General features: G+C 46.2%; 1 protein-coding gene across 1 annotated transcript in view; it reads right to left on the bottom strand.

The window, feature by feature from the left end:
• Window positions 1-25,182, bottom strand: part of TOPAZ1 (testis and ovary specific TOPAZ 1) — a 1,339,900-nt gene that overhangs the window by 338,095 nt on the left and 976,623 nt on the right. The window lies entirely within an intron of this gene.

Here is a 25,182-nt window from a genome sequence, read left to right as displayed (position 1 = left end):
GTATTTCCAGATATGATCAAGAACAAGGATGCACTTGGTGTTCTTTCTTGGCTGCTTTTTGAAGTCATATAAGAAAAACTGTTGACCGACCAAAGACAGACGTAGGCCAAACTTCGTTGCTGCCCATTCCAGCAGAGTAGGGCTGTTGCTGTAGCTGTTGCATATTCTAGCAGGGAATGACCCCGGATGATGAAGTGTCTGCTTATTGGGTGATCTTGGCCGCTTCCTTGGGTAAGATGAAATCTCTCATTCTCCCTTATTCTGGGGATCACTTGCCTTTTACCCTTCTTCAACCAGATTGCTAGTTCAGGGAGTACTGCGTGTGGTGTTGGACAATGTAGTGGAGGGGTAGTGGCAGAGGTCCCTTTGGGGGACTGTGCGGAGGCAAAGCTTTGTTTGAGGAATCCGTTTTTGAAATGTCTATCATTTCCTGCGCAAAACCAGCACCCACCTGCATTATGGGAGGGTAGGTGTACAGATGTTTGGGTTAATACAACATACCCATACTCTCTTAGAAGGGCTTGGAATGAAAAGATTTACAGTTACTTGAGATAACTCATAGTGGTTTTGTTTATTTAAGACACTACATTTTAACAGACATTTTCAGTGTGTATTTATTACAGGGTGGCAGCAGTTATAGTTAGGGTTACCAGAGACAAGAATTTCCCTGCTCTTTCACTATTAATAACTCTGTGCCTATTTGATGAATTTCCACTAAAAGCTTTCCGTTCCTACTGGTTTTGCTACACTGACAAAGTACAGAAAGTTTTAGAGAGATCGGTACAGAGGGAGCAAAGATAAAAAGGGGGTCCCAAAACACGTTTGAGCACTAATGCACTTTGACTTTATGCATGGCGGTCAAACGCACAATCAGATTACCATGAAATTTGGCAGGATTGTAGATTATGGTGGGCAGGTGTTCTTTTTTGGTGTTACTGGTATTTTTTAAACTAGAAGGCATTCAAATACAGTAATATCTGTTGTCGCTGTATTTTGCAGCAGTACCACTGTACATAGCTATGACAAGGCATTATGTGATTGGGTAATGACTGCCTTTACAAAAGTAAATGCACTCACGATTTTAGAAACACTTTGGCTGTGTTCTGAACTTAGATATAGGTACATATTAGGTTTGATATTTTTTCCTTACCTATTACCAATTTATTAACATGGTACTGGTCAGGGCAAATTTTTACGCATTTTGCAATATTTATTAAAATTGTACAGAGTACCACAGTAGTTCCTACAAAGTACTAAATACTAAAAATTAATTTTACAACAGTTTTTGTAATAAATGTTAAAAAATAAACATACACAGCACTATATTTTACAATTAGTGTACTGCAGTGTATTTTGTATTTTTAACACACAAATCCTCGCAAAGTTTGCAGAGTACCACGGTAATACCAACAAATGACCGTACTACTTAAACATTTTTTCTAAAAATGAGCAATGCTCTAGAAATATATAGAAAATTATAAATACATTTCTATACCTATTATCACTTTAATAAACCAGGAACAGGTAGGATACAGCAATAACACCTATTTCCCTACATCCAAGAACCTAATGCACAACACAGCAGAAAGCAGTCAAACTGTGCAGAAAACATTATTGCCTTTTATGTCAAGTAAACACATCCATTAGCAATCACATACTGCCTTCTCATCCGCATGTACCACAACCACAAGATTCAGAATTTAGGTAACTGCATAAATTGTAAGGTACTTCACAAAGGTAAGTATGGAACTTTGAATTAAAACAGTAAGGTACACAGTTTTGGCAAAAATGGCAATAAGCTATTTTAAAAGTAGACAGTGCAAAAATTAACAGTTCCTGTGGGAGGTAAGTAATAGTTTCTCAAGTAAGTAAAGTACTTACAAGTTCAGTCTCTTGGGCATAGGCAGCCCACTGTTGGGGGTTCAAGTTAACCCCAAACACCCAGCACCAGCAACACAGGGCCGGTGAGGTGCAGAGGTCAAAGTAGGGCCCAAATAGCATATGCGCCTAAGGAGAACAGGGGTGCTCAGGTTCCAGTATGCTAGCAGGTAAGTACCTGCGTCCTCGGGGAGCAGACCAGGGGGGTCCCAAATAGGCACACAAAATACACCTTCAGCGGCACAGGGGTGGCCGAGTGCAGTGTGTGAACAAGACGTCTGGTTTTGCATTGTAGTCAATGGAGGGACCCGGGGTCACTCTGGCGATGCAGGCAGGGCACAGGGGGGCTTCTTGGGCCTGCCACCAACTGGGCTAGGATGAGGGCCGCCTGCTAGTCACTCGTGCTCCGGTGGTTGGTTCCTCTTGGTCCTAGGGCCTGCGGGTGCAGTGCTTCTTCCAGGTGTCGTGTTCCTTTGTTAAACCGGGCAGTCGCAGTCAGGGGAAGCCTCTGGATCCTCTCTGCAGGTGTCGCTGTGGGGGTGCAGGGAGGTCGACTCAGGGTATACATGTCGTTCGAGTCGCCTGGGGGTCCTCTCTGCATTGTTGGTTTCTCTGGACACGGGCTGGGGGCGTCAGGTGCAGAGTTTGAAGACTCACGCTTCCAGAGTGAGGCTGGGGTCTTCTTTAAAGATGGTTTCTTGGTTGTAGTTTTGGACAGAGCCGCTGTCCTCGGGAGTTTCTTGGTCCTTTAGGTGCAGGTCAGTCCTCTTAGTCCTCAGAGGTCGCTGGTCCCACTGGATGCGTCGCTGTGCAGTTTCTTTGAATCTGGAGACAGGCCGGTAGGGCTGGGCCAAGTCAGTTGTTGTCTCCGTCGTGTCTGCGGGGCTTTGAGGTCAGCAGTCCTTCTTTCTTCAGGTTGCAGGAATCTGATTTCCTGGGTTCAGGGTCGCCCCTAAATACTCAATTTAGGGGGGTGTTTAGGTCTGGGGGGCAGTAGCCAACGGCTACTGTCCTGCAGGGAGTCTACACCCTCTTTGTGCCTCCTCCCTGAGGGGAGGGCGACACATCCCTATTCCTATTGGGGGGATCCTCCAAAACCAAGATGGAGGATTTCTTAAGGCAGGGGTCACCTCATCTCAGGACACCTTAGGGACTGTCCTGACTGGTGGGTGACGACTACTTGTTTTTCTCATTGTCTCCTCCAGACTTGCCACCAACAGTGGGGGCTGTGTCCAGGGGGCAGGCATCTCCACAAGCTGGAGTGCCCTGGGGCACAGCAACACAAAACCTGAGCCTTTGATGCTTACTGCTATGTGTTACAATTCCTGCAGGGGGGGAGGTGTGAATCACCTCCACCCAGTGCAGGCTTTGTTTCTGGTCCCAGAGAGCACAAAGGCTCTCACCACAGGGGGTCAGAAACTCGTCTCAGTAACAGGTTGGCACAGACCAGTCAGTCCTGCACTAAAGGATTGGGTAAAATACAGGGGCATCTCTAAGATGCCCTGTGTGTGCATTTGTTAATAAATACAACACTGGCATCAGTGTGGGTTTATTATTCTGAGACGTTTGATACCAAACTTCCCAGTGTTCAGTGTAGCCATTATGGAACTGTGGAATTTGTTTTGACAAACACCCAGACCATATACTTAATAAGGCCACACTGTACTTACAATGTCGAAGAATAGATTTAGACACTGTAGGGGCATATTGCTAATGCAGCTATGCCCTCACCTGTGGTATAGTGCACCCTGCCTTAGGGCTGTAAGGCCTGCTAGAGAGGTGAGTTACAAATGCCACACGCAGTGGGTTTGAGGGCATGGCATTCTGAGGGGAGTGCCATGTCGACTTAGTCATTTTCTCCCCACCAGCACACACAAGCTGTGAGGCAGTGAGCATAAGTGAGGGGTCCCCAGGGTGGCATAATACATGCTGCAGCCATTAGAGTCCTTCCCTGCCCACAGGGCCCTTGGTGCCAGGGGTTCCAGTTACAAGGGTCTTGTCTGTGTGCCAGAGCTGTGCCATCTGTGGGAACAAAGGTACAGTTTAGGGAAAGAACACTGGTGCTGGGGCCTGGTTAGCAGGATCCCAGCACACTTTCAATCATAACTAGCATCAGCAAAAGGCAAAAAGTTAGGGGGGTAACCACTCAAAGGTAGGCATTTCCCTACACGTTCCATCAAAGAAGCAGACAGCCACCTAAATTAAAAAACAGATAGTTGTAATTCTCAAGGCCCCAATTATATTTCATTAGGATCTGAAGAGTATCACAAAATTACAAAAAGGAATACACTGGCCTGACAACTAACAGTGATCTCCATTTTGAAATGTAAAACATTCTTTATTGGCATCTGATATGGTAGATCAGACCCACCTTGAAAGTGCTGCTCTCTGAAAAAGGAAAATGTCATTTTAATGCAACGGTCAGCCTGGAGGTCTTCTGCACTGGACATTACACAGAACTAGCTGGCCTCAATCTAAATATTTAAGAAATCCCATCCCGAGAACTATCTACAGGGCCCTTAAAGATATCAGACATGTAAGCAGATGCAACCAAAATTCCTTCTCAGTCCAAGTCTGCTTGTGATATCTTTTCTAGCTCCAATATGTGCCATATTTAATAAATCCAATATAGCGCATCCGGGAGTTTGGCTCTCCTCCATCTTGGCAATACTGTCTGTGTAGCCGCATAAAGCCACCTATAGGCACTGAAAATGGTGCGTCAGAGCTAAGGTCCTGAATGGGGAATCCGTGTCCCTAGAAATCAGTTCGTAAGCAGGAAGGATGGGTGGGTCAGTAAGGAATATGCAACTAGAATATGTCTCTACCAGATAAATCGTTACTGAAGATAAGTAGCTTGCTCATCTGAGAGAGACTTCTAGTTGCAGATTCCATTAGATTAGAACAGATACCCAAGCAATGCTATCCTTGTGGTGGGCTACGAACCAAGATCATACCAGAAAGTCCTGCAGGACCGAACGACCAAAGTAGGCTTGTCTGAGGACCGGACTGTCCAGTCTGTAATGCTTTGTAAACGTGTGCAGGGATGCCCAGGTTGCTGCCTGGCAGATATCCAGGACAGGAACCCTGCGTGCTAACGCTGTGGTAGCAGCAGTTGCTCTGGTGGAATGAGCGCGCAAGACCTCACGGGGTTGCTGCTTTGCCAAAGCGTAGCACATTTTGATGCAAAGTGGTACCCATCGTGAGATGGTACGCTTTTGCACCGCCATCCCTTTCTTCGCACCCTCATATCTAACGAAGAGTTGCTCGTCCACCTGGAAGTCTTTAGTACGATTCAGGTACAACACCAATGTTCTTTTTGGATCCGGGGGGTGTGGGGGTCTCCTCTTAATGAGAAGGATGTGGAGGTGCATAAAAAGTAGGCATGGTGATGGACTGGGCTACATTAAAAGGTGTAACTACTCTGGGAAGGAATGAGACCTTAGTGCGTAACACCACTTTCTCAGGGTGCACAGACAAAAATGGGGGCTCAGTCACTCCGCAAGCAGAAGTGATGGCAAAAAGAAAAACAATTTGGAAAGTAAGGAACCGTAAGGGAAAATTGTGTAAAGGCTCAAAAGGAGCACACATCAAGCAAGTAAGGACAAGGTTGAGATCCCACTGAGGCATGATAAACGGAGTGGGTAGAAATAAATGGGTGAATCTCTTAAGGAACCTACTAACAATAGGAGAATGAAAAAGGGAAGGTTGATCAGGCAATCTAAGAAAAGCTGAGATAGGCAATAAGTAATCTTTAAGGGTGCCCAAAGCAGAGCCCTGCTGGGCTAAAGGAAGGATGATGAAGAGAACCTCAGAGACCGGAGCAGAGAAGGAATCAACAGACTTGTTGGTACACCATGCCACAAATTTATGCCAACGACAGGGATTGAAAATGTCACTTACCCAGTGTACATCTGTTCGTGGCATCAGTCGCAGTAGATTCGCATGTTCTGCAATAGCTCGCCATCTGGTGTTGGGCCGGAGTGTTACAAGTTGTTTTTCTTCGAAGAAGTCTTTCGAGTCACGGGACCGAGTGACTCCTCCTTTTGTCTCCATTGCGCATGGGCGTCGACTCCATCTTCGATTGTTTTTCCCCGCAGAGGGTGAGGTAGGAGTTGAATTGTAGTAATAGTGCCCATGCAATGGAGTGACTAAGTATGCACTTATTTAAGGTTGAGATGATACATATATAAATAATTGAAGGTAACTTCCAAACTGCTACAGGCTCCCGGGGAGGCGGGTGGGCACATGCGAATCTACTGCGACTGATGCCACGAACAGATGTACACTGGGTAAGTGACATTTTCAGTTCGATGGCATCTGTCGCTGTAGATACGCATGTTCTGCAATAGACTAGTAAGCAGTTATTTCCCCAAAAGCGGTGGATCAGCCTGTAGGAGTGGAAGTAGTCTGAAATAATGTCCTTAATACAGCTTGACCTACTGTGGCTTGTTGTGCGGATAACACGTCTACACAGTAGTGCTTGGTGAATGTGTGAGGCGTAGACCATGTGGCTGCCTTACATATTTCTTGCATTGGGATGTTTCCTAGAAAGGCCATGGTAGCACCTTTCTTTCTGGTTGAGTGTGCCCTTGGTGTAATGGGCAGCTGTCGTTTAGCTTTAAGGTAGCAGATTTGGATGCATTTAACTATCCATCTGGCTATACCTTGTTTTGAAATTGGGTTTCCTGCATGAGGTTTTTGAAATGCAATAAAGAGTTGTTTAGTCTTTCTGATGTTCTTTGTTCTGTCAATGTAATACATTAATGCTCTTTTGACATCTAATGTATGTAGTGCCCTTTCAGCTACGGTATCTGGCTGTGGAAAGAACACCGGAAGTTCCACTGTTTGATTTAGATGGAACGGTGAAATAACCTTTGGCAAAAATTTAGGATTGGTCCTTAGGACGACTTTATTTTTGTGTAGTTGTATAAAAGGTTCCTGTATAGTAAACGCCTGAATCTCGCTTACTCTTCTCAGGGAAGTAATGGCGATGAGAAATGCCACCTTCCAGGTTAGGAACTGTATGTCGCAGGAGTGCATGGGTTCAAAAGGTGGACCCATAAGTCTAGTTAGGACAACATTTAGGTTCCATGAAGGAACAGGTAGTGTTCTTGGTGGTATAATTCTCCTAAGGCCCTCCATGAATGCTTTAATGACTGGTATTTTATATAGGGAAGTTGAATAGGTAGTCTGCAGGTATGCAGATATTGCTGCAAGGTGAATCTTAATGGAAGAGAAAGCTAGGTTAGATTTTTGTAAGTGAAGCAAGTAACCCACTACATGTTCTGGAGTTGTGTGTAATGGTTGTATTTGATTAATATGGCAGTAGCAAACAAACCTCTTCCATTTACTTGCATAGCAGTGCCTGGTGGATGGCCTTCTTGCTTGTTTTATGACTTCCATACATTCTTGGGTAAGTTGTAAGTGCCCGAATTCTAGGATTTCAGGAGCCAGATTGCTAGATTCAGCGATGCTGGATCTGGGTGTCTGATCTTTTGGTTGTGCTGTGTCAACAGATCTGGCCTGTTGGGCAATTTGATGCAGGGTACCACTGATAGGTCTAGCAGCGTTGTGTACCAGGGTTGCCTTGCCCAAGTTGGTGCTATCAATATGAGTTTGAGTTTGCTTTGACTGAGTTTGTTTACCAGGTAAGGAAGGAGAGGGAGAGGAGGAAAAGCGTAAGCAAATATCCCTGACCAGTTCATCCATAGGGCATTGCCTTGGGATTGTTTGTGTGGGTATCTGGATGCGAAGTTTTGGCATTTTGCGTTCTCCCTTGTCGCAAACAAGTCTATCTGAGGTGTTCCCCAGAGTTTGAAATAAGTGTTCAGTATTTGGGGGTGAATTTCCCATTCGTGGACCTGTTGGTGATCTCGAGAGAGATTGTCTGCGAGTTGATTTTGTATCCCTGGTATAAACTGTGCAATTAGGCGAATTTGGTTGTGAATTGCCCAATGCCAAATTTTTTGTGCTAACAGGCTTAACTGCGTGGAGTGCGTCCCTCCCTGCTTGTTTAGATAATACATTGTTGTCATGTTGTCTGTTTTGACGAGAATGTATTTGTGAACTATTATTGGTTGGAAAGCTTTTAGTGCTTGAAAAACTGCAAGAAGTTCTAGGTGATTGATATGCAGTTTTGTTTGATGTACGTTCCATTGTCCTTGTATGCTGTGTTGATCGAGGTGTGCTCCCCACCCTGTCATGGAAGCATCTGTTGTTATTACGTATTGTGGCACTGGGTCTTGGAAAGGCCGCCCCTTGTTTAAATTTATGTTGTTCCACCACAGAAGCGAGAGGTAAGTTTGGCGGTCTATTAACACCAGATCTAGAAGGTGACCCTGTGCTTGAGACCACTGTGATGCTAGGCATTGTTGTAAGGGCCTCATGTGCAGTCTTGCGTTTGGGACAATGGCTATGCATGATGACATCATGCCTAGGAGTTGTAATACCATCTTTGCTTGTATCTTTTGTGTTGGATACATGCGTTGTATGATGGTGTTGAAATTTTGAATTCTTTGTGGACTTGGAGTGGCTACTCCTTTTGATGTGTCTATTATGGCTCCCAGGTATTGTTGTACCTTGCGTGGCAGAATTTTGGATTTTGTGAAATTGACGGTGAACCCTAGTTTGAAGAGGGTTTGTATGATATGATTTGTGTGATTTGAGCACTCTATTAACGAATGGGCCTTGATTAGCCAGTCGTCTAGATATGGGAACACATGTATTTGCTGCCTTCTGATGTGTGCAGCGACTACCGCTAGACATTTGGTAAAGACTCTTGGTGCGGTTGTTAATCCGAAAGGCAGTACCTTGAATTGGTAATGTATTCCTTTGAATACAAACCTTAGGTATTTCCTGTGCGATGGGTGTATTGGTATATGGAAATAAGCATCCTTGAGGTCTAAAGTTGCCATGTAGTCGTGCAGCTTTAGCAATGGCAATACTTCTTGTAGTGTGACCATGTGGAAGTGGTCTGATTTGATGAAAGTGTTCACTACTCTGAGGTCTAGGATTGGTCTCAGTGTTTTGTCCTTCTTTGGTATCAGAAAGTACAGTGAGTAAACTCCTGTGTTTATTTGTGTGTTTGGCACTAATTCGATTGCATTCTTTTGCAATAGTGCCTGCACTTCTATCTCTAGGAGATTGGAATGGTGTGTTGTTAAATTTTGTGCTTTTGGTGGTATGTTTGGAGGGAACTGTAGAAATTCTATGCAGTAACCATGTTGGATAATTGCTAGAACCCAAGTGTCTGTAGTGATTTTCTCCCATGCTCTGTAATAATGACCTATTCGTCCCCCCACTGGTGTTGTGTGGAGGGGGTGAGTGACATGTGAGTCACTGTTTAGTAGTAGGGGTTTTGGGGCTTTGGAATCTTCCTCTATTTCTAGGGAATTGCCCTCCTCTATATTGTCCCCGAAAACCTCCTCTATACTGTCCTTGGTAACTGGACGGTGTGGCTTGTGAGGTGCTGGCTTGTGTGCTTTGACCCCGAAACCCCCCTCGAAAGGGCGTTTTACGGAATGAGCTGTAATTCCCTCTGCTCTGCGGGGAGTAGAGTGCGCCCATGGCTTTGGCAGTGTCCGTATCTTTTTTGAGTTTCTCAATCGCTGTGTCCACTTCTGGACCGAACAGTTCTTTTTCATTAAAAGGCATATTGAGAACTGCTTGTTGAATCTCTGGTTTAAATCCAGACGTTCGGAGCCATGCATGCCTTCTGATAGTTACAGATGTATTAATTGTCCGTGCAGCTGTATCTGCAGCGTCCATGGAGGAGCGGATCTGGTTGTTGGAGATGGCCTGTCCCTCCTCAACCACTTGTTTTGCCCTATTTTGGAAGTCTTTGGGCAGATGTTCAATGAGATGTTGCATCTCGTCCCAGTGGGCTCTGTCATAGCGCGCAAGTAGTGCCTGGGAGTTCGCGATGCGCCACTGGTTTGCAGCTTGTGCTGCGACTCTCTTACCAGCTGCATCAAACTTGCGGCTTTCTTTATCTGGGGGTGGTGCATCTCCAGATGTGTGAGAGTTGGCCCTTTTCCTAGCTGCTCCTACAACAACAGAGTCTGGTGGCAGCTGTGTTGTGATGAAAGCCGGGTCCGTAGGAGGCGGCTTATACTTTTTTTCCACCCTTGGTGTGATTGCCCTACTTTTGACCGGGTCCTTAAATATGTCTTTTGCGTGCCGGAGCATACCAGGGAGCATAGGCAGGCTTTGGTAGGAGCTGTGGGTGGAGGAGAGTGTGTTGAACAAGAAATCATCCTCGACCTGTTCTGAGTGGAGGCTTACGTTGTGAAATTGTGCTGCTCTAGCCACCACCTGAGAGTACGCGGTGCTGTCTTCTGGTGGAGATGGTTTTGTAGGGTATGCCTCTGGGCTGTTATCTGACACTGGGGCGTCGTATAGGTCCCATGCGTCCTGGTCTTGGTCACCCTGGCTCATGGTGGTGTGAGCTGGGGAGTGTGATGGCGTTTGTGCTGGTGAAACGTTAATCACGGGCGGAGGAGAGGGTGGTGGTGTAACTCTTTTCACCACTTTTGGTTGTGGTGCTTGTTCCGTCTGGAACTCCAACCTTCTCTTTCTCCTAATGGGGGGAAGGGTGCTTATTTTTCCTGTCCCCTGCTGAATGAAGATACGCTTTTGCGTATGGTCCGCATCAGTTGCTTGTAGCTCTTCCTCAAACCTATGCTTCTGCATTTGGGAGGTTAGCGAGTGCTCTTCTGTATAAGAGCCTGAAGCTGGGTCGCTTGCAGTTTGTTTCGGCATGGAAACTTTGTCTGCGTGTTTTTTCGGCTCCGAGGTGACTTTTTTTCTTTTCGGGGCCGAAACCTCTCGGCGTCGATCTGTTTCGGTGCCGCTGTCTCGGCGTCGAGCCGTGTCCACACCGGCATCTCGGTGTCGAGGCTTGTCTCCAGCACTTTCTCGGTCCCGAGAAGGCTGCGTGCCGGTGTCTCGACCGGAGTCGGACGATCTCGGCACTGTTTGGGCCTTTTTCGGTGCCGACGGTCGGTCACCGATTTTATGGGTTGAGCCATGGCCTGGTGGCAGTGGCGTCCCCTGGGCCTTGTAAATGTTTCTTTGTGTGGTTTTCGACGTCTTACTCACGGTTTGTGTATCGTCGAATCCTTCGGAGTCTGAGTCTTGGATCGAGAAGGTACCTTCCTCTTCCTGTTCCTCGAACTCCCGTCGGGCTGTCGGTGCGGACGCCATTTGAAGTCTTCTGGCTCGACGGTCTCGGAGTGTTTTTCGGGACCGGAACGCACGACAGGCCTCGCAGGTGTCTTCGCTGTGCTCAGGTGACAGGCACAGGTTGCAGACCAAGTGTTGGTCTGTGTAGGGGTATTTATTGTGGCATTTGGGGCAGAAACGGAAAGGGGTCCGTTCCATCGGCGTTCCTCAGCACGCGGTCGGGCCGACCAGGCCCCGACGGAGGATCGAAAAACTACCCCGAAGGGCACCGGAGCTCTTCGATCTTCGATGCGGTGTTGAATCTAAGTACGCCGATCCCGAACGCAACAATACCGACGAAAATCTTCCGAAATTAACTATTTTTTCTGTTCCGAAACTCGGAGCGACAGGAACACGTCCGAACCCGATGGCGGAAAAAAAACAATCGAAGATGGAGTCGACGCCCATGCGCAATGGAGACAAAAGGAGGAGTCACTCGGTCCCGTGACTCGAAAGACTTCTTCGAAGAAAAACAACTTGTAACACTCCGGCCCAACACCAGATGGCGAGCTATTGCAGAACATGCGTATCTACAGCGACAGATGCCATCGAACATACCATTTTGGTTGAGTGACGCCCAGCTTATAAGATTACATCACAGACTTCGAGTGGAAAGTCAAAAGCCGTCAACTGCCGCCGCTCAATCTCCACACATGAAGGCGAAGATTGGACAGGTTCGGGTGGAGAACTGTCCCCTGTTGCTACAACAGAAGATCCTCCCAAAAGGGCGGTCTGACTGGAGGATCTGTGGCCATGTTCAGTGTAGGAAAGTGCCCTTGTTGGCATGGTTACCCCCCACATTTTGCATGATATTGATGCCAACTTTGAGAGTGTGCTGGAATCCTGTTAACCAGCCCACAGCGCCAGTGTTCTTTCCCAAAACCTGTACCTTTGTTTACCCAATTGGCACACCCCGGCACCCAGATAAGTCCCTTGTAAAAGGTACCTATGGTACCAAGGGCCCTGTGGCCAGGGAAGGTCCCCAAGGGCTACAGCATGTAATATGCCACCCTAGGGGATCCCTCACCAAGCACATACAGCTTGCAGCTTGTGTGTGCTGGTGGGGAGAAAAAGAAAGTCGACATGGCACCCCTCTCAGGATGCCATGCCCACAAACCTCTGCCTGTGGCATAGGTAAGTCTCCCCTCTAGCAGGCCTTACAGCCCTAAGGCAGGGTGCACCATAAGAGAGGTGAAGGCATAGCTGCATGAGCAATATGCCCCTACAGTATCTAAGTGCATTCTTAGACATTGTAAGTGCATATTGAGTATATGGTCTGGGACACTGTCATTACGAACTCCACAGCTCCATAATGGTTTCACTGAATACTGGGAAGTTTAGTATCAAACTTCTCAGCACAATAAACCAACACTGATGCCAGTGTTGGATTTATTGAACCATGCACCCACCGGGCATCTTAGAGATGCCCCCTTTATTGTACCCAATCCTTTAGTGCAGGACAGACCAGTCTGTGCCAGCCTACCACTAAGAGATGAGTTTCTGGCCACATGGGGTGAGAGCCTTTGTGCTCTCAGTGGTCCGAAACAAAGCCTGCACTGGGTGGAGGTACTTCACACCTCCCCCCTGGAGGAACTGTAACACCTGGTGGTGAGCATCAAAGGCTCAGGCCTCTCGTTAGAGTGCACCAGAGCACCCCAGCTAGTGGAGTTGCCTGACCCCCACTTTTGGTGGCAAGTTCGGCGGGAAAATTAGGGAACACAGGAAGGCGTGACCACCCCTAAGGTGTCCAGAGCTGAGGTGACCCCCTCCCTGCAGAATCCTCCATCTTGGTTTGGAGGACAGGGACCAATAGGGTTAGGTTTGTGTCTCCCTCCCCAAAGGGAGTGGACACAAGAAGAGTGAAGCCACCGTCGAGGTCAGTAGCCATTGGCTATTGCCCTCTGACCCATGCACAACCCCTAAATCCAGGATTTAAGGGCTCCTCGAACCCAAATCGTCAGATTCCTGGAGACCTCACAAGAAAGAAGGACTGCTAAGCTGAAACCCCAGCAAAGAAGAAGGAAGACGAAAACTGAACCTGCAAAAGAAAGCATACATCCTGAGGGGCCAGTGAGCTCTGCCAAGCCGCCAGAGGACTGCCTGCATCACAAAGGACCAAGAACCCATGTGGACAGCGGCACTGTCCAAGAAGAAAATACAACTAAGGACTCGAGATCATCCCCGGATCCGCGAGTCCTGACCTGCCCAGATGAGCTGTGACCAACACCATCAACTTGGTGAACACCTGAGGGGCACTGAGAAGGCGGAAGTGTTGCACAGTGAACTGAAACTGCTCATGGATAAAACTGAACCACAGGTAACGCCTGTGGGCAGGCAGGATGGAGATGTGAAAATACACATCTTGCGAGTCCAACACTACCAACCAGTCTCCTTGGTATAGGGCACACAATACATGAGCCAAACAGAGCATCTTGAATCTCTCCTTTTTGACGGAGCTTGACGGTTCAGAATTCTAGAAGGTGATGAAGACCCTAGTGTTTTTTGAGTGTCACAAAGTAGTGGGAAAGTAACCAATGCCTACTTCTGATATCAGAACCTTTTCTATAGCCCTATGGCCAGGAGAGCTGTAACTTCCACTCGGAGCAGTGATAAGTGATCCTCTACCAGCTGTGTTTGAGGTGGCAGTATTGGGGGAGGGAAGGACTGAAAAGGGAGGGAGCAGCCCCTCCAAATGATCTGCGAGATCAATTTGTCCGATGTTATGGAATGCAAGAGGAGGAGATGATGTTGAGTTCTCCCTCCAACTGGGCACCCATGCTATTACAGAACCTAAGTAGGGTGACTCAGAAGCTGCAGCTGCCTGGGAGTTGGTGGCAGATGACTTCTGGCTACCAGACTCACAGGGTCAGAATCCACTGCGTCCACATCCTTTGCATAGCTTAAGAAGCTTGTGCGAATGGTGGATGGGATATGGCTGGTGCCACTGCCCTTCCCTTCCATAGCCACGAAAGGAAGAGTGGGGGCGAGAAGTCACTGAGAGGTCCAAGGACTTGTCTGTAGCCCACAAGTCCTTAAAGCGCTCCAGCGCCAAGTCTGCCAACTCTCTGAAGTGACGAGTCCCATCTAAGGGAACTGCTATGAGGTTCGCCTGTACAGCCCCAAAAAGTCAGATGTTCTCAGCCAGGCGTGGTGCCGTAAGCCCATGGTTGACAAAACTGATATGCCCAGCAAGTCAGACGTATCCCGACCACACCTACTGGTAAACTTTGCTGCATCTCTCCAGTCTTTGGCTGGTTGGGAGAGGATGGTCCGGGCCTCATACGGAACCTGTGGCAGCACTTATGCAAACATATCCCATAGTGTATGGGAATAACGGCCCAAAAGCCTGGCGGAAGAAAACATCTTTTTTCCTAGTGTGTCCAGCCTCTTGGATTCCCTGTCCAGGGAAGAGGCAGGGAACGTGCTGTTAGAAGTTGAGGCTTGGACCACCAAGCTCTCTGGGGTTGGATTTTTGGCTGAGGAAACTAGGATCTCCCATGGAAGGAAGATGGCGGTGGGCAATTGTCCTGTTCACTTGAGCCCCTGTGCTGGGCTTGGACCAAGTTCCCAGAAGGGCATCTGTTAGACGCTGTTCCGACTCAGAGTCATCTGGGATTAGAATGGGGTTGGTGCCACCGATGGGCACCGGGAGCATCGGAGTCAGAACTAGCACTGGAGAGGTGGCGTTGGCACGACCGGAGCTGATCCGGATTCAAGATCAGATTATTGAGACCCCATGGGAGCCGATGCCTGAGCTGTCGCCTCGGAACCTGATAGGGCCACTTCCGAACCTGTAAGGCCCTAAGGCGCTCCAAAGGGGTCGTCCGCTTAAATACGCGGTGCATGGTATCAAAGAATTCTTTAAATTGATCGGGGTCACTCTGGCTTCTGGAAATGAGGGGGCGCGCAGAGTCCAACCCTGCCACGGCTCCGTAGGGCCGTGCCTGGAATGCAGACGTTCCCCACTCATCGTATAAGCCGATGGACAAGATGAAGTTGATTTGGACTTCATGTGCCCCTTCTCAGAGTGTCCCGAGGACCTAGAGTGTGATGAAAAGGATTTCAGGCTCCTAGAGCCGTCCAGGGACCTTCTTCTCCATCGGGACCGAGGTCTCTGAGGAGTCGCGCTTAGTGATGTCAACTGCCGGGTCGCAAGCAGCTTTAGAGAATGCTTCCTAAAAGCCTTCGGCTCCATGGACTGGCAGTCTCAGTAGGACTTTAAATCATGGTTGCGCTCGAGACACCACAAGCACACAATTGCGGGTGGTAACCGACATGGCGCAGTGACAGGTGACACGCAGCTTAAACCCTACCTTTCCAGAGGACATCTCGACACACTTCACAAAAAATCTTCAACAAAATGTCAAAAAAGACCTGTAAAAAAGAGACTGAGGAGAAGCTCTTCTCCAGATCAGCGCTTACTTATGCAGAAAGAAAAAGAACTGACATCTGCGCGAATGGGTGGAGCCTATATATGTGACATCGACCTCACTTCCGGCGCTAACGCCAATGCCACACGGAACCGAATAAAGCCACTCAATGGAGCACAGGGGTACTACTCAAGCAAAAGTTACTCCTGGGAAATTCAAAGGTAAGGAATCTGCAGCTAGAAGTCTTTGTCAGATCATGTATTTCACTGCGTGTTGGCCATCCTGAATGATTTACTGAAGGTCACTAGGGACCACTAGCTTAGATATCAGTCACCATTTCCCACATCACATCAAATAACACCCCAGGAGGCAACTTGAATTTATGGGCCTGTGGTCAAGGCAGGAATATGGGAACATGTACTTTCCACAGGCTTCCAAGTGCCTCGGATCTCTGTCTGGAGGGGTGGTTGGTAACACATTTGGGTTCAGCATACTGGTGAAGACCTGAATGACGAGATTATCAGGTATTGGGTGCTACAGGAGTAAAGATTGGTTACGAATAGCTGGTCTGTGTCTCCTAGCTGTTTGGCGATTTTATGTGAGTGCAAGATCCTGCCTTTGCCCAAAAGCGAACCTGTCAGAGTATCATTAATGGGGAGGGTGAGGTTCTGTAGGGCCTGTATTGGCCGCAGTACCTCAGTGAGTATGTTAGTCCTTAGTTCCACGAACATAATCTGGAACTCAAGTACTTCTGTTGCTCATCTAATTATCATAGTAAGTTAGGCAGACTCCTATATAAAGAGGCCAGATGGAGAATTTAGGCCAGTACCCAATGAGATATTAAGGACACTGGCCTCTTGCAGGTCAAGAAACAGGTTATCATTATATAATTGAGAGGTGTCACCACAGTCACAATGTTGTGGTTCTTGATGTGAAAAAATTTTATGCAAAGGAAGCGTATCGGGGGTTGGGGAACATGGAAGCTGGCTGAGATGCCAGATGGCAAGTCAACTGCCCCAAAAAAAAAAATGATTGCTGTAACAAAAGGGGTTAAAATGACCTGAGAGAGAGACAAAAACATACCTGCTGGCATTGGGTATCACCATCGAGAAATTAGGAGCACTGGGAGCCAGGATCCAAATTAAAATCCCTGCAACATTGCGTATTATGTGGAAAAACAACATGTACAATATAAGGGTTAAACAAGAAGTAGATGACTGAATCAACAATTCAAAAAGGGGGTAGGTTAATTGGAAAAGAACACCTCCCTGATTAAGTGACATTTCGCATAAATGAAAAAATTGTCCTCAAATCTCATGTACCACTCTCAATAAACAAACAATGCTAAAAAAAAGAAAATTTAAAGTAAAGTTGATTAATTGCAAAAAAAAAACAAAAAAAAAACCTTAATAACATGGAATGTGAATGGGGTGCCAGGAGGGAGCAGACAGAGAACGATTCCTGAATAGTTAAGACAAAGTGAACCCACATAATAATACCACAAGACATGTTTCGTACTAGTCAAGAATGTAAAGCTCTACTAAGTAAGGAGAGATGTCTCCAACATGTAATTTGCACAGGGTTATGGTGTGTGCGGTGTTTTATGGTCCCAAAATAGATTATCAAACCACACCGATATGGCTATTTTACAGAACTAGCAGCCTGTAAAGCATCAACTCTAGTGGGAGGAGACCTCAATATATTGTAGATAGGAAGCTGGATAGGTCCATCAAACGTCCTCAAATAAATTCACCTAAAGAGAGAGGGGAAGCAGAGCGCGCTATATTTTTATAGGCAAAAAAAATGGCCACTTTTCTAAGATAGACTACTAATTAGTAGACTTAAAAAAGATAAATTACTAGAGATAAAACATATTCCAGCTCACAAATCTGACCATGCTATAGTATAGATACAAATTCGGTTCACAACACTATTACTGAAGGTGGACACTAGACAAAATAATATTAGTTAAAGAAGAGAGAAATTGAAACTAAACACTACTGGTTTGTTTAGTTTTAATCTGAAAAATGGTGAACTGAGTATAGTTTGGGTTGCATACAAAGCAAAAATGTGAGGAATAATCACCAAAACCACTAAACGCAAGGTTAAAAAGAGTGAAAGGAAGAACATTCCAAGGAGGGAAATTGAATCAGAATTGATGGCAAAGAAAGATCCATAACACTGAACTGTTTTGACAAGTAAGCTGGAGAAGGTTAATAATGAGTTTAAATTGAGACTGGACTAGAACACAACAATAGGGCAAGATAGGAAGCAAGGGGTGTCGTAAGACATAATAGGGGGAAAGAAATGTAAAAACAATTGCTTGGGTGAACAGGCCGAAATAATTTATATTAATAATTTACTTAACATTGAAAAAGGAACAATAAAAACAAATCAAGTAGTTATAGAACAAGCTTTCCGGAAATTCTTTCATGGTCAATGTAAACAGATAGTAACAGGCAATCATCGGCTGAAGAGATGGTTGGCAAGTAGGAAACTGCCACTACGAAAAGAAAAACAAGAAATTATGGAATTGGCGACTACTGACACTTTTAAGAACCTCAGAAATGGAAAAGCAGCAGGTCCAGATGGGCCACCAGGACATCTATGTATGAAGGTAAAGAAGGAGGTCACCCCAATTTTAAACAAGCACAATATTAATGGAAAAACTTCCAATTCCGCCCTCCAAGAATGAGACTGCCTTTATTCTGCTCCAAAAGCCAAATACAAATCCCAGAATACCACAGGCCATGACAACTCTAGATGCCACTAAGGCTTTTGGTCATGCAAACGGCCTTCTTGTGCAAAATTGTAGAAAAGTGCCCCTTTTGACATGGTCACCTCCCACTTTTTGCCACTGATACTGATGTTGTTTTTTTTTTTAAAACTAATGTGCACTGGGTTCCTGCTATACAGGTCCCCAGTGCCACTGCTGATTTCCAAAAAACAGGCAATATGGTGTACAATTGGCACACTCCTCCATCTGTGTAAGTCCCTACTAAATGGTAACCCTGGTACCTAGGGCCTGGGTGAAGGAGAGGGTCCCTGAGGGCTGCAGCACAGATTGTGCCACGCTCAGCTGCCATTGCAGTCTGCTTGCCCCGGTGCAAGCCAGAAGAAAACACAACATGGTGTGCCATGCCCCCATCATTGCAGCTAAGTATATGTACATCACCCCTAAGCCAGACCTAAGAGCCCAAAGGCAGGGTGCAGTACATTTACTGCATGGCCATATGTGCACGAGTGGATTTGACCCTGAGACACTCGCCCCATTGCTGAGCACAGCAAGTGAACCATGAATATCATTTATTCTAGCCATAATAATAGGAATGATGCTACATTCAGCTATTAGAAAGCAATTTACATATGTATTGAGAAAGATAATAATAATAATGATAGCAATATTAACAACGATAACATTAGACAAGTACAGATCACCTACATTTCAAGTGAAAGGTGGGATAACCAGAGAGGCTCACCTTAATGGCATGGATGTTTCGGCACTACTTGCCCAACAGCTGTATCCGTTTTGTTAGTCTCATCCAGGCAGTAGTGCTTTGTAAACATATGCAGGCTGGACCATGTTCCTGCCCTGAAAATGTGTTGCAGGGGTACTCCCGCAAAGAGAGCTGCTGATGTGGCTAGCGCTCTGGTGGAGTGGGCTTTAACCTTACTGTGCAGCGTCTTTCCTGCCTGAGTATGACAAAAACTGTATAGCTAATCCAATCCACCTGGCAATGCTCTGCTTAGATATCGCGCAGCCTTTCCTTGAAGGCTTGTATGTCACTCACTCTTTTGCTGACGTGAGAGCTAGTAAAAGCGATGTCTTCTTAGAGGTGAATTTTAACTCTGACCTGTGGATTGGTTCGAAAGGAGGCTTCATGAGCTCTCCTAACAACATGTTTAATGACCATAATGGTGGAGGTTTATGTACGGATGGCAATACTCTAAAAAGGCCCTTGAGAAGTTGTTTTACAATCCTGGCAGAATATTGCGTTGAGGTCGGCTGAAAGCGGCGTAATCTTGAAATTGCCGCCACATGTACCCTTTACTGAGGAATAAGAAAGTCCAGATTTTGCTAAATGTAATAAATAAGGAAGTATTTGTTCCGGAGGTGATGTCATAGGATGGACTCCTTTCCTAACAAACCACAAACAGAAACGCTTCCACTTAAGTTTATAGGTAATATTGGTGGTGTCCAATCTGGCTTTGGCTAATATTTCTCGACATTCTGATGAAATGTTCAATGTGGAGTATTCATTGAATTCAGGAGCCAGGCCGATAAGTGTGGAGATGAAGGATTCAGATGCCTGACTTGGCCCTGGTGCAGGGTCAGTAGGGCTGATGTCTGTCTGAGTAGAACATGTGGTTGTTCCGAATACAGAAGGAGTTCTGTGAACCAGACCTACCTGGGAGACACTAGGAGGAGACAGCATCCCTCTGCTTTCATTTTGCTGATCACTCTGGTGATGAGCATAATAGGGGAAAAACCATAGGCATGGATTCTTGACCATCTCATCAAAAAAGCATTTCCCCACAATCCTTTTTGGGGATGCCACCTTGCGTAACATGGCCATTTCTTGTTCTCGTATGTGGCAAAAAGATCCAGATTCCGCTTGCCCCACTTCTGGAAAAGCTGGTTGAGAACCTGTTGCTCAAGTTCCCGCTCTTGATACGGGATGAATGTCCTGCTCAGAGTGTCAGCTAGGAGGTTGGCTTGTCCTGGCAGGTTTTCTGCTTTCAGAGAAATGTTATTCTTTATGGCCCATTCCCATTTGCTCTGAGCTTGATGTGAAAGCTCCAAGGACTTTGTGCCGCCCTGTTTATTCAGGTAAAACATACTTGTGGTATTGTCCGTTCTGATGATCATTTTTGAGTTTTGTATTTTTGGTAAGAAAGCCTTTAGTGCCAGATCTATTGCTTTCAGCTCCAGTTGGTTTATGTGAAGCTGTTTGTCCTTTTGTGTCCAGTTGCCACTTAGCTACAGATCTTGAAGGTGGGCACCCCCAACCTTTAAGCGGCGCAGCTATAATTATATATTTCAGCACTTGTTGTAGAAATGAAAGGCCCCTGGAAAAGTTTGACTGCTTTTCCCATCAAGACATGGCAGTTTTAATTTCTGATGTGATCTGAATTCGATTGTAGAAGGAGCCATTCGCTTGGAGCCACTGAGTGTCTAGTTGCATCTGAAGAGGTTGCATGTGCAGTCAGCAATTTGGGATCAGTGGAATACATGAGGAAATCATTCAAATGAATGGTTTGTAATTCCGAACTGAAATAAACTTTTTTGTTGATAGCTTTTGAGATATTTTGAAAATCTTTCGCTCTCTCTCGAGATGGAAATGCCTTGCTTTGGGTAGTATCCACTATAGCGCCTAGGAAATTCAGCTGCTTTGTGGGATGGAAGGGTGATTTGCAATAGTTGATGGTAAGGCCTAGAGTTTTGAACAGCTGGAGGCAAGTGGATGTGTGCTTTACTACTTGATTTCTTGTGGATGCCTTTATGAGCCAGTCTTCCAACTATAGAAAGATGTGTATCCCCAGTTAACACAGGTGAGCCACCACTTTGGTAAAAATTCTGGGGGCCGATTTTAATCCGAATGGAAGGACTCAAAACTGTAGATGCATTCCAACTATCTTGAACCTGAGAAATGTCAGATGGTTTTGATGTATTGGGATTTGGAAATACACATCTTGGAGGTCTGGAGATGTCACGTGATCTCCTGTGTTTAGGAGGCGTAGAATGTCCTGAAGTGTTACTATACGAAACTTCTTTTTTTTCAGGAACTTGTTAAGGCCCTTAAATACAGTATGGGACACCAATCCCCCGAAGGCTTTTTCACTAGAAAAAAGCGGGAATAGAACCCCCGGTTCCTCTGCAGAATTGAAACAACTGCTATAGACCCTTTGCGTACCATTGAATATACTTCTTTGAGGAGCTGTTTTAACCGTGGAGGCGGTGGTCCTGATGGAGGGGTATTTGGAGGCTTCTGTATGAATTCTAGTGTATGTCCCCTGGATACTATATCCAGTACCCACTTGTCTGATGTTATCCTTGACCACTGAAGGATGTGGTAAGTCATGCGGCCTCCAATCTTTGAAGCACAGGTGGGGTTGGTAGCTGGTATGAGTGCGTGGTCATTGTTTTCTGCCTGTGTCTCTGCTACAGGCTGGAGTTCTTCCCCTCGTGGGGTGTCAATAAGCAGCTGTAGGTGGTAATCTGTATTGCTGCTGCTGCTGTTGCCCGTACTGCTGTTGAAAACCTGTTTGAGCAGCTTGGTATTGTCGTCTATATCAGTGGTTCCCAACCTGTGGTCCGGGGACCCCTGGGGGGTCCGCGAAGCCTTCTCAGGGGGTCCGCGAGAGCCTACAAAATTAAAAAATATTAACAAATATTGACAAATTAGGTCCCCAGCTTCCAGTAATGACTCAGGCGGGGGTCCCCGGATTCCCATGATGATTCAGTGGGGGTCTCTGGGTTCCATTAATGTTAAGGTAGGGGTCCATAGAAATCAAAAGGTTGGGAACCACTAGTCTATATGATTGGAAACCACCACAAAAGGAGTAACTTCCCCTGCTTTTAGCCCATCAAAATGGCTGTCTTCTGTATTGCAGTGTACCTAGGGATTTGGCAGTGTCTGTATCTGCCTTGCTAGACTGTAAAATGTCATCCACATGCTTGCCGAAGAGGCATTCCCCATCATATGCTATGTCAAGTATTTTGCTTTGTACCTCTGGCCTAAAAGAGGTAGATTTCAGCCAGCCCTGTCTGCATAATACCACTGCACCCCTCCATCCCGCCCCAGGTGTCTAAATCCCATCAGTGGATTATCGATCGTGCAATCAATCACTTCGGCTGCGATGTGTTCTCCCTCCTGCAACACTTTCTTTGCCTCTAGTTTAGCGTCCTCAGGCAAGAGGTCAAATTGTCGATCATATATGCCTAGAATGGCTAATGAGGTGGCAGCTTTGATTTTTATTGCTGCTACTGAGGAGAACTTTTTTCCTATGTTGTCCAGACGGCGTCCTTCATTATATGGCGGGAATTATATTGGTGTTGAAGGGTTCTTCGAGCAGTGTTGCGGCGCCTGAAATACCACGGAATCCTGCTTCGGTTGCCCAATTAAACAAGCTGGGGACGCTTCTGGGGCTTTATATTTTTTCTCCAAACGTGGGATTTGGGAAGGTATTGTAGCTGGGTTTTTCACTGCTTTCAATCGTTCTTGCCATGTAAAGTTAACTATAGGCTCTAACTGACTTTTTTGATGGTTCCTTAAAGTCATATAGGAAACAATCTGTTTCTCGAGAGAGAATGGGAAGTTCGATATGTTTAGCCACTCTTTTCCATTAAATTATGGAACCCCCCCTATGTCCTCCGGGGTGAATCCACTGGTCCTGCAAACGGTGGTGATGGCGTAGGAATCCGGTATTCGTCCCAGCCACTGGGAGTGGTTTCAGGTATTTCTCCCTCTTTCCTTTCTTCATCTGTGGACTGAGAGTCAGGTGGGTGTATGAAAGGGATGTTCGTATCCGGTCTGAGCGGTGTCCCTGGATGGCTAGGGATAGAGGTCCGCAGTTCTGCTTGTGGGTCATACTGCTGTGTGGTCGGAGTTGCTGGCACTGAGGGTGGAAATCTTCAGTAGTAGTCATGCAACATGTTTTGGAGATCTGTCACTAATGACCATGGCATAGGGACAGAGGTGTCTCTGTCACCATATGCGGAATATGATGGATATGGTTGGACTTTTGCTAAATCATAATTTTCCTAATATTGATCATTCTCATCGTCATCCAGGTCCTGACATTTGACATTGAGGTGCGAAGGACTGTTGGCCACACCAAACATTCCTTCATCTTGAGAATATCTGTCCTCATCATCTTATAGGTGTTGAGGAGGATAAGGTAATACCTTACTTGGGGGGGGGGGGGGTGGATGCATTGGTAAGATTGGAGATGCTTTCTTTCCCACAGTTATCAATAATAGAGGGAGAAATTTTGACGCTCCAGTAGTGGTCGTCGTCGGATTGGTCGTCAATGCTTTTCTTGTCGCTGTGTCCATCGTCGACGAGTCTGTCATCGATGGACATGTAATCTACGGTTGTGTTGTGGACAGTTGCATCATCAACAGGTCCCTCTGAACTGTCTTCGATTTGTGTCTCGACAGGTCTGATGTCGACGCACTCTTAGGTGGTTTGTCTCTCACTGACGATTTTCTCATTGACGCTTGCGTAGCTGATAGTTGAATAGCCCATGGTGCCCTTTTGTAGATTTGAGCTTTTAAGATCGTCGCCGATGAAAGTGGTGACGACGAGACTATCATAGGGGACTCTGCCGTGGTGAATGTCAACGTGACCGTCATCGTCGTTACTGTAGACGTGGTCGTCAACAGTTTTGTCATCCACTAGCCTTTTTTGTCAGTCTTAAGAGTATTTTTTCAGTTTTCTCATCGGTGACAAAGACAGAGTAGCACTTTTTGATGGTGCTTTTTTCCACAAAAGTGTTGTAGTGAACCTTTTTTAAGGCCTTTGACTGGGTTTCTGATGATGATGAGGGATAGCTTTCTTGGCCTTTTTGTTGTCCAAAGAAAGGTGTTTAGATTTCTTAAAAACTTTCTTCGGAGGTTCTGCATAAAGTCTTCCTTTACTTTTAGGGATTGAGATGTCTGAGGAAGCCTCAATCTCCTCAGAAGGGTATTCCATAGCCTTCTGTTTTTGTAGCCATGACAAAAGTGTACCGTCTCTGTCTTTCTGTGTTTTATGACTGAAGGTTTGACAAATTTTGCAATCTCTCACCTTGTAGTCTGGATGTAGGCAGTATATGCACTTCTTGTGGGGAGCTCATCAATATGAAGTTTTTTCCTCCCACAAGTGTCACAATTTCTGAAAAGTCCTTTTTTAGTTTGTTGGGACATCCTGTCCACTAGAAATCCAAGATATCTGAAAGAAATTTTCCTGTCAGAATAGCTGTAGAAAAAGAAGCTGAGCAGAGCTCAGGGAGACTCCCTTCACACGACGTGTGGTAGAAAATCCAAGGGAAACAGCCTCTGTTTGGAGAGTTCTAGAGGGTTCTGTCACCTGATTGGTTGTAGTTCAGATTTTTTTTATTTTTATGAAAGAACATGAATAGGCTATAGCAGTGCCTGTACAGTCCATTGAGGCCTAGTGTAATACAATTACTGCTATGTGTATTTAAGGTTACCGTGGGACTCCCACCTCAGCGAGGGGGATGATTCAAGCATGTGAATCTATAAAAAAAATACTGGAGAACTAGGCCTTCTGGGATAGCGCTATGTCCACTCCCCACAGGAAGTGATCATAACAGGGTGTAGGCACCCCCAAGGGCAAGTAACCCATTGGCTACTGGCCTACACTTGAGGAAAGTCAAAGAACAGCAAAAAGAGCAAGAACTGCGGACACCTCGTAAAATTTGACACAAAACTCTGCCTTTTTACCTGCTGCTGTACCAACAATCACAACATCATGACTCGTCCTGCAGCTGTGAGGACTCCAAAAGGCTCAGAGGTTCTCCAGCACTTTTCCAGCCAGTCAGCATCTCCCTTGGAGTGGAGAAGCCACTTTCCTGCAGGCACCAACCACAACGTCCAGTTCACCGGCCTGCTGACCCCCAGTCCACCGTCGCAGAAGCTGTCCAGGAGGAGCTCCCCGTGCTCAAAGAAGTCAGTCCTGTCTCCCCACCAAGTGAGAAGACCCAC

This window comes from Pleurodeles waltl, chromosome 10 (genome assembly GCF_031143425.1).
Source record: "Pleurodeles waltl isolate 20211129_DDA chromosome 10, aPleWal1.hap1.20221129, whole genome shotgun sequence".
Lineage (NCBI taxonomy): Eukaryota > Metazoa > Chordata > Amphibia > Caudata > Salamandridae > Pleurodeles > Pleurodeles waltl.
Note: the sequence above shows the minus strand (reverse complement) of the source record. Positions and strands in the feature narration are given on the sequence as shown.